This window comes from Pezoporus wallicus, unplaced genomic scaffold (genome assembly GCF_028554395.1).
Source record: "Pezoporus wallicus isolate ANWC-B61680 ecotype Strahan unplaced genomic scaffold, APGP_CSIRO_Pwel_v1 contig_6923, whole genome shotgun sequence".
Lineage (NCBI taxonomy): Eukaryota > Metazoa > Chordata > Aves > Psittaciformes > Psittacidae > Pezoporus > Pezoporus wallicus.
In genome coordinates, this window is record NW_026637289.1 from 2,519,957 (window position 1) to 2,533,254 (window position 13,298).

The following is a 13,298-nucleotide window of genomic DNA, read 5'->3' on the forward strand; positions in this document are numbered from 1 at the left end:
AAAATAGAGGACATAGAAGCCTCCCAGCTTTAGAAACCTGCTGGAGCTCACTGATGCTTCATGCTCTCTGCAGTGGATGGAGAGAGTTCTGATGAGACCAGTTAGGTTCCACCCTCCTGAAATGCCTAGTTCTGTCCACAGACCTGAGCTGGACAATCAAATTAAATACCTAAAACTGAGTTGTCTGGATTATTTCACTGCCTACCCTGCCCCTTGTCCAAAGTTACTCAGGAATTTTTCTGTTTGTGGGTAATGATTAATGCCAATCTGTCAAGTCCCATCTCAGCATCCTAGCTACATAACCTTCCTTCTTTTACTGCTGTGCATACTGGATGAGGAGGGTGTTAAAATAAATCTAAAGAAAAGCCCTTAAAAGAAAAGCAAACACTTTAGTTACACGGAACAAATACACAGTTATGAGGCTTTGTGCATCGTGACTACTGGTCTTAATTTGCCAGCCAGGTCTCAGTTTGATGAGGAATATTTCCACCTGTGCTCCACCCTGTGAAATTGTCAGAAGAAGTTTTGTGGAAAGACCTAGAGAAGGAAAAGGGCTAGAGAAAGCATGACAGAGTTAGCCCTCTTTGAGGAGGAGTCTAAAGAGCATGGCACTCTTCAGACCCTTGCTTGCAATATACTTGCAGGGTGAGGGTTTAAATACATTTTCTCTTGTCCTGATGTGTGGCTTCCACATAGCTGCTTTGTTGTGCCTGTCATGCAATGAGAAAATCAGTCCCATGATCTTGTAAGCATGAAAGGGTTTGCCATGATGCATTTACGTAATAAAATCTATGCTGTCGCAGTGTGCATCATATGTACAGGTAAGGAATGAGTGCCATCTACAGTAGCATAATGCGTTACTAAAGGATCCTCTGTAATTGTGTTTTTACTGAATAGTCTGTTTGATGCCTTCTACTGTAATGTACCCTCCTTGGTGAGAAATTAATACTTTGTGCCAAATTCAACTCTCAGTTACATGGTTTAGATTGAATAAAACAACACTGGCTTCAGTGGAGTTATCCCAGATTGATCCCAGAGTTACTAAAAGTAGATCTGATTTATGTAAATAGCTAGGTGTCAGGTATGCGTCAGTGCTAAAGACTTTCTAAACAGGGATAAGTAAGACCTTTTCATTTGCATAGAAAAGACCTAGTGGGACGTTTTTTCCCCACATCTGTACCCTACTTAGAAAGAGGTAGATGTAAATCACCAAGGAATAAGGTGCATTTTGTATTCCTTGAGAACTAGAAAGAGTTTTGAGTCTGACAAAAGCATCATAGCAGTCAGCAGGGTATGTGAAAGGCTGGTCCTCCTTCTCTAGGGCATTGGTCACGAGTTAAGCTGGTTGCTCCCCACCACCCTCACAGCTGGCGAGTCCTGTCAGAGGAAGCCCAGCTTCATGGCAGGAATGTTCTTAGTAAAACAAGAGGGGCATTAGCAGAAGAAGACAAGGAAGTTTTCACACACATTAGTTCACCATATGTTTGGCTCTAAGCTGCAGTTTCAGGCCTTTATAACTGCTCATTTATTATTTTTAAGGCTAAAGTCCTGGAAAACAGTGGTTTAAGATAGCTAGAATCCATGATAGCCATGGTAAGTCCTACCTACTGACACACAGTACATTTTTTTTTTTAATTTTTTCTTTTTTTCTTTCTTCTTTTCTGTTTTTCTCTTTCTTGTTTGTCTTTTTCTTTCCTCTTTTCTTTTCTCCTTTCCTCTCTTCTTCTCTTCCCTCTTCCCTCACTATTTGGAGGGTGTGCAGACTGTTGCAGTTCCTGTCTCTTCGTTTACCTGGCCCTTATTTCAGTCTTACCTGCTCCATATGGGAGTACCCAACAGTGAGCCTGACAGATGCTCAGAATAAGCTTCTCTCCACTGGTGATTTTGTGCTAATAGAAGCGGGAAGGGGAGCTGGGTCTGTACCAACAGGCTCTGGGTTTCATCCAGGACCAGTGCCTTGCAGCAAGAGAGAGGACGCAGAATGCTTCCTCTGTGTGCGGCAGAGCGATTTCCCCTGCTTGGCTTCGTCTTCTCCAGCCCCCAACTCCAGAGGAAATGGGAAAATGAATTCCACTCTCTATGCCCAATCTGCAAGCGATGTGACACGTCTCAGTCCTGGGCTGAAACTGATGTGACACACTTTTCCTTGATCCAGGCAGATTTTGGATCTGGCCCAGAGTTGTTCTAATCAAATGTGGTTTCCAGAGAGAGGGCTGCTCTTTAAACTGAATGTATTCTGGGATGCGGGGTGGTGCGTACCATTACCAGCAGTGAAACCAGCAATTCTCAAAGTGTGAATCACATGCATTCAAATCTGGAACAGTTTTGACTCCCTTCAAAGCTCTATAGACTAAAACTCAGCAACACTCCTCTTGGAAAGTTTTGATTTTTTTTTAATCCATTTTTACTAACGGTCAAGTCAATCTTTCCCTAACATAATTTTTCCAAGTAAGCAGCTGATGCAGTCTCTCAAGGATTTTATATGTTTGGGAAAGGTGGGGAATTGTGTGTGGGGAGTCTGCTGCAGGTAAACGCTGAGACCCAACTGTTCTGCTGCAGCCCACACTATGGCCATGTATATGTTAGAGCACATAGTGTAATGGGTCCTTGCCTGTAAATATTATTGCATGATAAAGATTAACGTGTAGTAATAAATGCTGAAGACCCCTAACCTGAGAGAGGTGGAAAAAACCCATGTGTGTATATCCCAAAGCACCCAAAGACTTCTATTCTCTAAGCCTCTTGCTTGTATAAGCATAAATCAGAAGAAACAACACAAATCTGTGAGAGTTATGCCACTGTAAAATGGCAGAGGTGAGAGAGAAATTGGACTTAGAACCCTTCATTACAGGTAAATAAAGATTTCTCAAGTTTTCAGATTGCATTCCTACTTGCTGTTCTACAGACTAATGATATTTCAAATCTGGATTACAGTAATATTCTCTACAGCCATTAATATTATGTTTAAGTCTGAGTGATTTAATGGCTGTTCAGTGATGAATTTGATCCAGGGGAAGTGGTGTTGGCCTCCAGCAATGCCTTTGGCTAAAAGCATCATGTGTTAGCAAAAAACATTAACCTGCCCCTCAGACCTCCTCATTATTACACTTACACTCTTGTCAACCAACCTATAAGCCTGGAATAATAATGGAGGGGGTTTTATTGTTATTTTTATATTGTCTTGAATATTAAAAAGAAAATATATTGGAGAAAAAACACATATAAGATATTGCTAGACAGAAATTCTAGACAGATGAGCCACATGGGTTATTTTCCATCTCACAATGTTACTTTGCTATATGATGAGAATAAAGTTTTGTTCAGAAAAGAAGGGAGAACATGTTTATTCAGATACTGAATAAAAAAAGGTGAATTAATTAGAGAACAAAAATCATCTGGTTTCTGAAGTCATCTGCAGACTTGCTAGCAGCTTTCTCATTTGGAGAGATTTTGGTCACTCAGTAAATGAGATACTATTTAAGGCTAGTGAAATGCCCCTTTCCTCTTTTAGCTTTAAGTTTTCCTGTGCTCAAGAATTTGACAGAAACACTTCCAGTGTTAACTGCTCTCAATTTTCCTTTCTTTTCCTTATTGCTGGGGCTGGATGCAGGGAGTGATGCAAAGCCTGGCGCATACAGGCTCTCTTTCCTCAGTTCACTGGTTGACAACTACTCTGCAGAAGAAACCTTCTCTGGCTGGTGTTTGGACCTGTTCTCGCAAGGAGCAGGATCTCCCTAGCCCCTGTATAGGAGTAAGGAGCTCATGGCATGGCAGCACTGATGGTCCTGTTGTCTGTCCCCTAAAGAGGGGCCAGCACTGCTTCTTAGCTTGGGCACTGGTGGGACCCCTTAACTTGGGCACCCTGGGAATGGAGAAGCTGCTCTTCTGCCTCCTGTAGCTGAGCATATGGAAATGTAAACTGTGCAGAAGGTTCTCCAACAACATGGAGGGTATATGTGCTGCTGAAGAAAGAAGTGCATTTCCACTCTCTGAGGAAGAGAAAGGAGGGGTATTTCCTAGTACAACCTTCCCTTGCTGCCCCAAAGAAACAGCAGGCCCTGGACACTAAGGGAGTATTTCTAAGCCCCAGAAATGTTTTTTCGGCTTCTAATGTTGATATCTTTCTTTTGCCTTCCTGAATATTCAAAGCTGACAGTTCTGGTCCTGTTCTCAAGGTGTTTACGACACTTTTCACTGCCAGTACTTTGCACAACTGTAGTGGAAGTAGTTTGAGGAGGTACATTTGCATCATCTTTAGGAAGAAGCGAAGCTCTCACTGTGGCACTAACAGCTTAAGGATCATAGAATCATAGAATCATAGAATGGTTTGGGTTGGAACGGACCTTAAAGCTCATCCAGTTCCAACCTCCTGCCATGGGCAGGGGCACTGTCCACTAGACCAGGTTGCTCCAAGCCCCATCCAACCTGGCCTTGGGCACTTCCAGGAATGGAGCAGCCACAGCTTCTCTGGGCAACGTGTTCCGGTGCCTCACCACTCTCACAGCAAAGAACTTCTTCCTACTATCTCTTCTAAATCTCCCCTCTTTCAGTTTCAGCCATTCCCCCTTACCCTGTCACTACTTGCCCTTGTAAAAAGTCCCTCTCCAGCTTTCTTTCAGGTCCCCTTTAGGAAGGTTGCTGTAAGGTCTCCCCTGAGCCTCCTCTTGTCCAGGCTGAACAACCCCAGATCATTTCAGAACCAAGGGAATTTGAGATTGCACATGATGAGAAGTTGTGGCCTGGAAATCAGTTGTTGGACATCAAGGTGACCAATGCCCACATAAACCAAGTCAAGCTGCTTGCCTGACCAGCAAATATATCTGTGCCACTCGTCTGCCAAGCTGGCTTCTCCCACTGCCACCCATGAGTTAAGAACTATAAGGAACATGATGGAGACACTCAGTTGACTCCACAGATCCCAGCCCTCCAATCAGTCTCACCAAGAAGGAGGCTACAGAGACACTTAAATGGTTTCCTGTCAGACCAGGTTAAGTCTGGAAGAGGAACTGCCTCTTGTGTGGGCACGACCTACACAAATGTTGGGCTGCTGCTTGCAGACCTGTGGCAGCCATCTCATGAGCTTCAGGCTTGATACAAGCTTGAGAGCTGAGCTTGGAACTCGATGCCTGGAGACAGGGTTTGTACTGCTCCACAGTCTCTTTATGTGCTCAAAGGCCAATGGACTCAGTGGGATGAGGTTTCTCAGGGCCTACATACCTCTGAAATGTGAGTCTTGGCAAGACAACCTGTCTTACCTGCTGAGGGTGTTTAACCCCCCCCACCTCTCTCCCCTGCTCTTGCCCTCCTTTTATCTTCTGCATAATTTCAGTTGTATTTAGGACTTCTGTCACTGCTGGAGTGGTGGCTTTAGCCAGTACTGAAGCAGCAGTGCCCGTGTGCCCTGTAATCAGATCTTGTGTGGCACAAGTGTAAAAACCCCACATCAAGGATTTCAAGGTTTAAATGCTGTTATTGTCCCATTCAGCGTTATTTCAGCCAGGAAGGTTTCTGGGGGAAAGAACTTCCCTCTTGGCAAGCCGCACCTCACACTACAGTCATTTTCCCTGAAGTTTTGCCCACCATATTGTGGGCTTCACCAATGGTTTCAGATCCAAAGTTCCTCCTGTGGTTTCAAACCCTCAGCCCGAAGTTGAAAATACAGAGCTCAGCTGTTTATATACAAAATCAAATATGTAGCCATTCTGATGAAACAAGACCCAACCTGGATTTCCACTGAGCATTAGCATAACTGACATTCATTGCTTTTGGCTGGGAGCATTGAAAAGCCCCCCAACACAAAGGAACACAAGGGCTTTGAAAAAAACTGTGTTTTAAATATCACAGATGACAACTGCAATGATTCAAAAAATGAAATCAATTTATCATTAGCCATTAATTACCAAGTAACTGTATTTTCTCCTTATGCTTCATGTAGCTTAGACTTTCATATAATTAGGATGAAAAATGGAGACAGAGTGGGTCTTGCATTTAAATGACATGAAGTCAGTGTTCACTCCTCAGAAAACTATGGTAGGGATTTTTGGGAGGACAAGAAGCTTAGGACGGTTACAGCAGGGAAAGGAAAAGCATGTAAGTAGGCAAGCTTTGATCTCTATTAAACAGAGAGAAACTTGTCACAGGACAGTTTTAAGTTGTAGGCAACTGCAGTGTTCTGTTTTGTCAACTGTTTTTGCACAAAGCTCCAAACATTGTAAAAATCTGTTTTCCTTCACACCTAGCATCGCTACAAGCTATATTGTAACCGCATTCACAGTGTGTTAGAGCCTGCCTCGGGGTTCCTTCGCAGCAGGTTTCAGCTGGAATGATTTTTTTTTCATTTATTTTTTTGCAATAATCATTCAAATGGATCATTATAAAAAATGATCACAAGCCATCTTGGACAGAAAAACCCTGCTACAATAAACATGCTGAATATCTTGCAGTAAGCACATCAAAAATGGTGATGGAGGCTGGATAACTGCTTAGAGCCACACTTTGGGATATGCCTGTGACCAGTATTGTTTGGCATTGGGCAGCAAAAGAGCATCAATTCCCAGCTGAGGTGGGGAACCTGGTCATAGTTGTCTTGCAAGTAGATGCTGTAAACTGCCTTCCCCTTTTGGGGGCAGTCTGCATCCTTTGACAGGGACTCCTGGACCAAAGCTTCCTGCCCATGGGCTAGCATGCAGCAGCTGTGGTGCTGGACACACAGACCCCTGCATACCCTGCTCAGCCACTGGCCATGCTCCACGGCTACCCAGTCCATCTTGGGAGGAAGCAGGTCCAGGATGGGTGTTTTGAAGGAGGATTGGGTAGCGAAATGTGTGACACCTTGGTGAGCAGCGGCAGGTTTGTGCAGCTTCTGGCAAGGCTGCAGCCACTCCATCGCTTGGCGCAGGGTGCTGGCAGCTGAATACCTTTTGTGATAACTCAATTAGCTGGGAAGCAAGCACATCAGCATTAGGATAAGCAAAAAAGCCTTTAAATTATGAATTTCAATTCCATTATGCTTCTTATCGCTAACCTCTCAAAGGAGTTTGTCATTTGCCATTGTCTCTGGGTGGAACATAGTGTCCTCCTTTTCCTCACTCTGACCCAGCACATCTGAGCTGAGCATGACCATGTCCTTCTGCAGTTTTCACCTGCTCACCTTTCCCATTGGCACAGCAGGGTGCGTATCTTGAACTTCTTAATACTCCTCTTTTTTCTGAGTCAGGAAATGCTAAAAGGAACTCCAGTGCCTCGGAACAATCTTAATGTCAAACAAATCACTGTGTGTTTGTGTGCTAACAGCTGAGCAGTTCCTCTGTGCTTGGCCATGCAGCAGACTGCAGAGATGGGGCCATGTGCAGGATTTAGGGGATTTGTTTCAAAATTACCATTACCTTTTAGGTGGTCTGCTCTGAAGAGGAGCTTTGGTGGTGGATAAATGGAGGAAAGAAGGGAGGGAGCAAGTAGCTATGTTGCCCAACAAGCTGGAGGTGCTGGCGTGACATCTGAAAGAGGTTTCACTCTCCTTTTCCCTGTAAAGATAGTTAGGCACATCAAGACACTTCAGGACATGCAGACCTAGGTTTCTTTCTTTATGACAGACTGAATTTTCCCCTGGTGTCCTGCTGGCAGCGCTTCACAGCCTTACAAGGGGCCCTGCTTGGCAAGGAGCCATGGTGTCCATGCCACGGCAGCTGCTGGGTGATCTGCAAAGTGTCTGACTGAGCTGTGAGCAAGAGCACTAGTTGTGACTCATTTGGCTGTTTACTACAAACCTCTGTATGTGTGTTTCAAGCCACTTCCTAATTTCTAGATTGCTGCCGTGTCCAATGTTGTCAGGCTTCAGAAACCTTGAGCCCTTGCTGAAAAACATATGCCTGGTGTGTCAGGTTCTCTCTTGGCTGCAAGGCGGGACTGTGTGCAGGGGGAGGAGGGTTGTCTCCTTGCCTTGCAGCTTTTGGGATCGGGTGGGAACCTCTGCCTCCATGCCTTGCACATCCTGGGTGGGAGGCAAGGTTGGAAACTTCAGGGAAGGTTCTGAGACCCAGCTTGGGCTAAAAAGAAAGGCAACCAGGGCCAGATATGGGGAATGTGCCGTGGTGTCTGTGAAGCCAGAACATATGCCTGAGCATATATGAAGAGACAGCAGAGTGGGAAAAGGGAGCAAATTGAGTACATGGATTTTATGCCAGGAGGCAAGGGTTTGGTGATCTTCAGTCCCGTGTTTTGGCATCTTTGATAAAAACATGGTCCTCAGGAAGCGATGCAGCCCTCCCTTGTGCAGCATGTCCCACGACAGCATTTTCTTGAGCAAGGAGAGGAGACTGGTTAGTCACCCTCTGGTTCTGGAGAAGTTGAAAATGGACTGTCTTTGCTCTCGTGATCCCTTTCTGTCTTCTCATTAAGCTTTACCAGGGACCTGATACCAGTCCAAAGCGCTGTGTGTAAGGCATAGGCTCTCTTTCATCACAGCGGTGGTGTCTGCGTGGCGCTCATTCCTGGTTTCTCTCGGGCAGATGTAAATACCTCTGCAGACAGATTTTAGCAAATGTATTGCTTAATGAAGTAGTGTAGATTATTATTCAGAGGTTAGGGGTGTGCTGCAGTAATGGATGAACTTTGTGCCTGCATTTGACAGCTGATTGAGTAAAGTATTAATTACCTTGTGCCTGAAGCCCAAATATGTCCCTTTTAAGCACAGCAGGATGCGCTGTTGTGCCCACAGGGCAACCTCATGGCCACATCTGTCCTCTGCTTTGGATGTTTCTATCAAAATAAAGATACGGATGCCAACAGGAATGGCTTTCCCCCCATTTTGTGTTAGAGAAATCCAAGTATTACAGGATCCCTTGGTCCTGGCTTTCCTGGTGTTCCCGTATTGGGTGCGAGTTGTGTTTCTGCTGATGCAGTGTCTCCTGAGTTGTCTCCTGGTGTAGATTGCTGCGTGTTTCACAGGAAAGCGGATAAATGATATCAAGTCATTGAGCTTATAAGTAGCACACTGGCAAGCTGCCACTAAAACATAAATACATTAAATGTACTGAAGGAAATGTTCACTCTGTTGTTTAGCGTTAGACATGCCCCAGTTAGGTAAATTTAATCTTCTTGAGGGTTGTTGCATTACAGCTGAATGAGATAGGCAGTTATCTTATTACTGATCTTTCTCTCATTCAGGGTTTGTATTCTGGCATTTGTGGTGTGAAGTGTGCTTGCCCAAGAGCAGTCCTAGGAGTATCTTCCAAGGGAGATGAAGAAGTGTAGGGGAACTGTTAGCACTTTGCAAGGTCTGACTCTTTATCTTGGAAATGTTCACGCTTCTTGTCAGTCTCGGTACTGCGGGTCCCACCTCCTTTTGGGTAGAAATGTACAAAATGGTTGCTTCACCCGTTTGTCAGGAAATGTCTGAAACTCAGCCTCGTGGCATTTTCTTCTCATGTCTTTCTGCCAGTTCCTTCCAAAATCCCTGGCCGTGCCTCTGTTCCTGTTGAGGTCAAGGGCAAGGCTCCCACTGATTCCAGGGTAAGCGAGGAGTTAAATGTCATAGAATCATAGAATCGTTAGGGTTGGAAAGGACCTTTGGATCATCTAGTTCCAACCCCCCTGCCATGGGCAGGGACACCTCACACTAAACCATACCACCCAAGGCTCTGTCCAACCTGGCCTTGAAAATGTCAAACCCAAAACCAACTGATTGCATTGAAGAGGAAACTCTTCATTGTTTTCCACGGATGCGGGGTCAGGCTCTCCATATGTGATCCCACAGCATTAACTCTCATGACAAATCCCACTGAAACCCAGGGAGCTACTCCCATGCGTCAGCACTACCACATCCAATGTACAGTGTTACAAAGACCCTGCAACAATTTAGCTTTTCTCTTGGTCATATGGTGAAGGTAAAGGATAAGGCAGGAAAAGGGAAATAGAAGGAATAAATGAACAGAGATATTTTGATCTGGTTGTAAAGAACGATTATGTTCTGCATGGAATACAAGTACTAAAAAAAAAAGACATCGGATGTGTTTTCAGATAAGAAAATGTTATTTTATTGAACGGAAAGATATATATGTTTCACCTATCACATCTGAACTAATCAGTGCAGGCTTTTAGAAGAAGTCTGTAATTACTCTGAGCACGTCATTAGTTAGATGTAAAATGAATGATATTACTCCGTTTTATTACCTCTAGTGATATAGCCATTTGTATCATAAATTCATTGACCTCATCTTAAATGATCAATCCTGTAAGACAGACTTGATTCATTAATTCTTAAGTGACATTTTTTCTCCTCCAGTAATTTCCTCCTCATTGTAGGGACTGTTTGTCTGCTTTTTAGTATGGTCTATAAGGTGTCATATTACCTGCGTACAACATGGACATTTTATACTTGTATCTTAAATAAGTAACATCGACTGATTGGATGGAAGGATGGATAGATGGATGGATGGATGGATGGATGGATGGATGGATAGATAGATAGATAGATAGATAGATAGATAGATAGATAGATAGATAGATAGATAGATAGATATTAATGAAATGGTGCATGTCATAGGTAGACATTTCTCACTGACATTAACTTCAACGCTCGAGGTGTTGCATAAAATCAATGAGATAATTATTAGATATTTGGTTCATCCAGGATGTTCAGAGGAACAGAATTGCTGCCTTTAATTTCTGTGGCTTTAATTAATTTTATCTAATGATAAAATACACAGAACGGTCTGTGATCAATATGTGAGGCAAGCAGACTTCAGAGTTTCTTGTACCTCAGTGAATTATTGAAAACAGGAGAAATCAGTAGAGAATTTCTAAGCAGGATTTCTAAATATTTTACCGAAGAAGAGAAAATATTTGTTTAGCTAGGGGTGACAAAGGAGCCCACTTGAGAAAAACAGATCAATACAGCAATAAAACACTAAAGTATTCCAGTGAATGTTTCAACTGATAACTAATAAAATTAAATTATTAGAAAAGATGCCAAAAGCTTTTCAGGGGCTGTATTTTTCTTCCAGTCTGTTAAATTAAAGTCACTGAGGGGGCTCTTCCTAGAAAGATAAGGAGGCTGGGTTTACTCTCTCGTATTTCTCTGTTGCTTCTGTGGCAGCAGACTTACAAGTTGGTTTGATTCCTTTGCCCCAAAGGAAGGACAGGTCTTAGCTGCACCATCCCAGAACTAAATCAGGGAAGCAGTTGCATCTGAAGTCCTGCCCCATTTCATACAGCAGCTGCCTCGGGGGCCTGTCTCCTCCTCATCTTTTCTTTGCAAGCAGACACTGTTTTTGTGGGTGATCATAGAATTGACTAGGCTGGAAGATGGGTGGTCTTCATCTTGCCCCAGCCTGCACCAGGGGACGGCTGGGAGCTCCTGGTACCTCCTTGTGAGTCTCTTGGGGTACATGTGGAGACCCCCTGGCTCTTTGCATAGCCCTTGGGGCAAGAACATATCCTGCAAGTGGCAGAAGGAGCATGGCAGTGTATTTTCTGATTCCATACATGCAAAATAGATAGCATTTTATGGCTACTGCGGTGAGCTCTTGATCAAAAGTTACTTTAAGGTAAATTCAGCAGCTTTACTGAGTTAAATAGTACCATACTAATTTGTGGTGTAGACGCACAAATTCCCCTTTTGTCTGCTTGAAAAAGAGTGGAAGCCAAAAAAATTCAGGAGGTCACGATGTTTCCATCTGTGCTGACTTGCCACATGGTTGGCAAAATCCATACCCGTGCCAAATACCTGGGATGGTTAAGTGCCCACTGCTGCATGTTTGCACTATGTGCAGTGAGGGTTTACCCAGTGCCGTCTGTGATGGCTGCTGAGCAGGGCCACTGCAGGGAGCAGAGGGAGAGCCGATGCCTGGTAAAACCTGGGAGCCTGTGGCAGTAAGGGTACCCCTGCTTTGCCTTGATCGGTGCACTCACACTTCCCATCTGCCCCATGCCCAGGGAGGGTGCATGAGCTGTGGCAAAGGAAGCATTTATCTTGACCCTTCTGTGCATCTGACAGCCTTTTTGTCCATGTTTTTTAGGGCACTATATCGCCAATGTGCATTCAGTGCAGGGCTGGACTTGTTTGTAACTCACTGAGAAATTTTCTTCTTTGCGTTGGGGCATCAGGCTGGAAATACGCCTGTCCTAATGCCACATGCGCTGCGCAGCAGCAGCACCCCCTCTGCTTTATCTCACGTGGCACTGTGTCTCTGTGCCCAAGCTAAAAATCCAGGCCCTACATTCCGAAACTTCTGGGGTGACTTAAGAGCTGCTACTTCTCAAGTGATGACTTAGCTTGATTTAAATCTACCCTTGTGGTAGAGAGAGGCAGTGTGTGTGAGAGTGCGTGAATGAGGAGGGAAAGCAGGAGAGGGAACCCGTCTGGATAACCAAAATGTTGCAAAGTTAAAATAAATGGGCTAATAGCCATAGCATATAGTGTGTGTATGTGTGTGTGTGTATATATATATTAAAGATATATTACTGAAAACTCGGAAATGTCACCACTGTTTATATTAAAGGAAAGCTGAGAGTTAAATGAGATGGGTAATCAGATGCCTGACATATGTTGTTTTGAATTGTTTATATGGCCAATAGTTATTAAAATTAATTATCCTTTTAAAGCAGTCTTTTCACAATCATATTCTTTTTCTTTTCCTACAAAAGATAGAGTAATTTCAAAACAAGCCTATATGGGCTATTTGGAAAAGGCAGAATAAACAATACCAGGATGTATCCTGACGTGGTCATAGGCTCAACATGCTAATAGAAAGCACCAAAAATCTCTGTCAGTAGAGTATTTTGAGAACTAATGTAAATGACAAAAATGGGGGTTTTGTGTGTGTAAAATTCTGTCAAAGAAGTAAGGCACTGAAAAATCTGACATCTGTTTATCTGTTTATAGCTATGGCAAGATTACTCATATTAATTCTTGTTTAAAATGCCATATGAAGGAAAGGCATTTGTGCAAACAAGAGTCATATTTGAATTGTAGATCATGTCTTCACCATCTGTGAGAGCTGTTGGTGTTGCAAAATTAATGTGTTAATGAAATCACAATAATTTCTCTGAAGTAATGGATTCTGAAGCCTAGAATGACTATTTTTTGAACTTTGGTGTCTAGTGGTTTACAACTGGGAAAACCTTTCACAGCTTAATTAGTTCTGCAGCCCTACTTTAAAAAAAATTGGCTAAGCCTTCACCACACCAATAGTAACACACACACACAAAAAAAAAGGATTAAATGGAGAGCAGAGAAACAAAACACAAATGAGCCTGCGATGCAAACTTTTTGCCATAGTATTTGAAAAAATTGCTAA

General features: G+C 43.5%; 1 protein-coding gene across 6 annotated transcripts in view; it reads left to right on the forward strand.

Moving 5' to 3' along the window:
- The window catches only part of SOBP (sine oculis binding protein homolog), a 117,633-nt gene that overhangs the window by 85,609 nt on the left and 18,726 nt on the right, over positions 1-13,298 (forward strand). The gene's annotated exons all lie outside the window — the stretch shown is intronic.